Source organism: Jaculus jaculus, chromosome 1 (genome assembly GCF_020740685.1).
Source record: "Jaculus jaculus isolate mJacJac1 chromosome 1, mJacJac1.mat.Y.cur, whole genome shotgun sequence".
Taxonomy (NCBI): Eukaryota; Metazoa; Chordata; class Mammalia; order Rodentia; family Dipodidae; genus Jaculus; species Jaculus jaculus.
In genome coordinates, this window is record NC_059102.1 from 329078887 (window position 1) to 329084054 (window position 5168).

Here is a 5168-nt window from a genome sequence, read left to right on the forward strand (position 1 = left end):
GGTGGGGGACGCTTGCTCTCCTCCCCGGATCCCGGTCCGGAGGGGGTGGGAGATGCAGGCTTTCCCCTCCTCCCTGTTGCGTCTTAGCTAGGGCGGCCCCTCTGCTTGGCTGTCAGTGAGCGCAGGGTCAGCCCAGAGGCCCAGGAGGTGAGCCACAAGGCAGAGGCATAGAGGGTGGCACGGACCTCATTCCAAGCCCAGCTTTCCTGTGGAGTCCCAGTCCAGAGAGATGTGGACCTTAGGTCTTCCAACTCTTCCATCACACTTCTATGTCAGACTTGGCTTTAGGTGGGCACAGGGACAAATTTCTTCTGCACTCCCTCCACCTTCTCTTCCATTCCTTTTGTTGTCTCTTGTTTTCAAATGTTAAGGCGGTAAAGGTCCGGTGGAAGTGCACCTTGCACCTGAGTTTACAGCTGTGAGCATTTAGCTAATCAGGTAACGTCACAAGTCTAAAGACATATTTGATGGGCAGTGAGCAGGACACACAAACTACATGATTAGCCATCTAACTCCAGCACATCTACTGTCCAGCAAGATCGGTAGTATTTATATTACTTTTCCTGTAGCTGTCCATATTTCCCCACTTAGATCTTGCCAGTAACCATTACCCCAAGACAATGAACTCCCCAGCACCAGGGATGCCTTCTCCACAGTGTCCACTTGCTAGCCCTGAGTCTAAGCCTCTAAGGGTTTCACTAGGCCTAGGCCTAGGCCTCCACCCTTCCCTACCAAACACACCCTGTACCTTTCTGTCCCCTGCAGGTTTCTGCATGTGGGTGACCTGGATTGCAGAATTCCAAGCTGGGGATCAGCCTAGACACAGATAGGAGAGGTAGAGGCAGGAGGAGAGAGAAGCCAGAGAGGAGTCAGGGATTAAGAGAAGGCACAGGGGAGAGTAAGGGGCATGTTCTATGATTCGGATAGCACATACTCATTTCTGTCTGTCCACATGGCCTAAGAGGGAAACAGGAAGGACCAGCACTCTGGAGTGCCTTTTTATTTCTTTGCAGATCCTCAAGCATTGGGAAAGTAGGTTTGTCTTTATAGCCCATTCCAAGCCTACTTCCTATAGATTTGGGTTGAGAAGAAGAAGGATATCTATTCCCAAAAGCCCTATTCTGACCCTGTGGCCCACAGTTCCCTTAAACAAGGACAAAATAAAAGATACAGGGATTGATCCACTACAATGGCATGTGATGAGAGTGTCAATGTGAGCCTTAATGATGTTTCAGATCTGACAATGCTGTAATGAAGGACCTTGGGACATAAAAGGATGCAAAAATGCACATTTTTCAAAAACTGGTTTTGGTTCTTGGAATACAAATGGACAAGGAAAACACTATATCCACTCCAGCTTCAAGAGCAAGGTTTGCTTTAGCACCCACCATCAAGAAAGTACAAGGTCATAACCTGACAGATACGAAAGCAAATTTGACTCATTTGAGTCTACTTTACTGCCAGAAATTTCTTCTAGTTACCTTATTTACTTACTTATTTTCTTATTTATTTAGTTTTGATGGGAAGGGGCAGAACCTCACTTTGTAGCCCAGATTGGCCTGACACTTTCTATATAGCCTTTAACTCAAAGCAATCCTCCTACCACAGCCTCATGAGTTCTGGAATTACAGGTGTGAGACACCATTCCTGGTACTCTGGTTACTTTAAATGTCACTTGTCTTCTGGGATATTGGAAATGGAACCCCATAAGAAACATGTCTTGCACCTGAACTTCATGACTAGTTGTGGGAACAGAGGCCATTGTGTAGCAGTTTCTCTTCCTTTCTTTTTATGAAATATAATTTATTTATGAGAGAGAGGAGGGAGATAGAGAATGGGCACACCAGGGCCTTCAGCCACTGCAAATGAACTCCAGATACATGTGCCACCTTGTGCATCTGGCTTACGTGGGTCCTGGGTAGTTAAATCTGTGTCCTTTGGCTTTGCAGGCAAGCACCTAAACTGCTAAGCTACCTCTCCAGCCTCTGTAATAGTTTCTGAAAGCATAGTTGACACAGAGCTAGAATCTATACCTGGAGAAGTGCTTTTTGTTATGTACACTAATGTTCAAGAAACCCTGGAATAGAAAGAAAACATACTAGGCACAAAGGAGAAAGGACAAAATAGATGTTTGGTGCTAGGAAAGGAAAATGTATGTAGGCATAGGGGAGACATTCATGTATTGGAGAAATCAATGTCCTTTATTCTCTGGCCTGCACAGCTATGGATGGCATCAGAATATGCAGTTAGGTGGAGAACTGACCCTTAGCGTACTTTTCAGGGCTGCTCCTCTTCACCCTGCTTTTCTCTCCATCTCATAAATGGATTCCAGAAGAGGAGGCTAATTAGCTATACCATCCAAAGTAGAAGGTGCAAAATAAACACACTGAAAGAAAGGTTCTGTGGGACCTTTTATAGACCCTTATAGGTTGTGATCACTTTTGCTGCTGAATGTCCACTACATAACCCCCAAACACACACCATACCAAATTAAAGTAAATTGTTAAACATAATGCCTTTGATGGGGGGGGGGTGGAAAAACAGCATCGGGTAAGCACTTGCCTGTGAAGCCTAAGGACCCTGGTTTGAGGCTCGGTTCCCCAGGACCCACATTAGCCAGATGCACAAGGGGGCGCACACGTCTGGAGTTCCATTTGCAGTGGCTGGAAGCCCTGGCGTGCCCATTCTCTCTCTCTCTCTCTCTCTCTCTCTCTCTCTCTCTCTGTCTCTCTCTCTTACTCTCAAATAAATAAATAAAAATGAACAAAAAAAATTAAAAACCCCAGTATCTTAGTTAATTTTCAGTTACTGTAACAAAGTATCTGTGACTAGATGTTTTACAAAGAGGAGAGGTTTAACGTGAGATGTGGTGATACATTCCTGTAAGCAGGTGAAAGCAGGAGGATGAGGAGTTCAAGATTGGCCTGAGCTACATGAGACTCTCTCAAAAGACAGCACCCCCCCCAAAAAAAAAAAAACGAACCAGAAAGAAGATGAAAAAAGGAAGAGAATAAGGGTTTATTTTGGCTCTTGGAAAGTCCAGGAGCATGGTTCCTATTCTACCTGGTATCTGTTGAGGGCCTTCTTGCCATCTTGTTGCATCATAGCCTGACAGAAAGTGCCATGGTGAGAAAGAGTAAGTGAGCCAGAGAAATCTTGCATTTGTATCAAAGCCACTTCCTTCAATAGCCTATTAATCCATGAGTCCAAGCATGGGTTAATTCATTCATGAGAACAAAGCTTCCAGATACCACCAGGACCTGCATTTGTGGAATAGGCTTCTAAAACATGAAATTTGGGGAAAACTTTCAAACCATAGAAGCTAATGATTTTAATAACTCCAAGTTTTAAGTTCTTCATTTTGTCATTATAATCTAGGCTTTTCATATTTGAATAAAACTATTAAGAACTGAATTTCAGTTTACATGTTAACTAAGTTGACTTTTTATAGGCATTTAATGATTTATTTTATTAATTTATTTTATTTATTTGCAAGCAGAGAGAGATAGAAGAGAAACAGAGAGAATGGACATGCTAGGGCCTCTAGCCACTGCACATGAACTCCAGACAGATTTTCAGCACATGTTCTGAATTCTGCCTGTATTGCCTCATTCTAGATCTTGAAGGGCAGATTTTCAATGATCTGTGTTTTTATCTTTACTTTTTTTTTTTTCTTTTTTGTAATTTGGAAGCAGGCTCTCACTCTAGCCTGGGTTGACCTGAAACTCACTCTGTAGCTTAGACTTGCCTCAAACTTTCAGTGATCCTCCTACCTCAGCCTCCTGAGTACTAGGATTATAGGTATGAGTTACCACAGCTGGCTAAGCTGGGGAAGTTTTATGATGGTAGGGGAAAGCATGGCATGAGCAAAAGCTAGATATTACCTCTGCCACAGCATGTGGAAAAGGCAGCAAGACAGTAAGCCAACCTAACACTGGAAAGTTTGGGCTAATAAATCTCAAGGTCCACCCAACCCCAGCATCACACCTCTCCAGCAAGGCTCCACCTCCTAAATTGTCACCAGCTGAGGACTAAACATCCAAAACATATGAGTTTATGGGGACATCTGATTCAAACTACCACAGTAGTGCTAAGAATTCATGTTAAACCCGTTTGCACATTTTGGTTAAACTAAACTTTGTCATGGCTTATTACCTTTTTGTATATACTGTAAAATTTAATTTTCTGTGATCTTTGTTTCTATATGCATACATGAAGTGAGCTTGTTAATTTTCTTCATCTTTTTTTCATTGCCTGTTTTTGGCATTGAGGTTATGATAACACAAAATAAGTTTGAGAATATTTCTTTTTTTATATGCATAGTGAGAGTTTTTATAAAATAGGAGGCTTCTTTTTCTTTTCTTTCTTTTTTTTTTTTTTTTTTTGGTTTTTCGAGGTTGGGTCTCACACTAGTCCAGGCTGACCTGGAATTCACTATGTCACCTCAGGGTGGCCTTGAACTCACAGTGACCTTCCTACCTCTGCCTCCGAGTGCTGGGATTAAAGGCGTGCGCCACCATGCCTGGCAGGAGGCTTCTTTTTCAAGACTGTTAGAACTTGCCTTTAATATCATTTGGACCTAATATTTAATGTGGACTAGAATTCTTCCATTTCAGTAATTGTCATAAAAGCTTTAGTAAAACTTAAACAAAATATTTCACTTACTTATTTGCAAGCAAAGAGTTAGAAGAGAGACAGAGGAATGAGCATGGCAGCCTCCAGCTACTGCAAATGGACTCCACATGCATGTGTCACTCTGTTGGTACTGGAGAACTGAACTCTGGTCCTTAGACTTCTAGGCAAGGGCCTTAACTGATGAGCCATCTCCCTAACCCCTCTTGAGTGAATTTTGATACTTTCCCAGGAAACTATGTGCTTATCAGTCTTTAAATTATAGTTTATTAAAATCTTATTTTATTGTTAATCTAGAATTAATCTTGAGTATGACCCTCATTCATATTATTACTTGTTTGTGAATCATTTGTATCTTAACCTTTACAAATATCTAACTTACAAATTTTCAAATTATCTGCACTTTTATGCATATAGAACTTCAAGTGTGTTGGATTCTCTCCTGTGCTGTGCAAACCCCCTGTTTTGCACTGGCATGAGCGAAATTGCTCCCTGAAAAGGGATTGAACTTCTGCTGATCCACCAGAGCAGACACT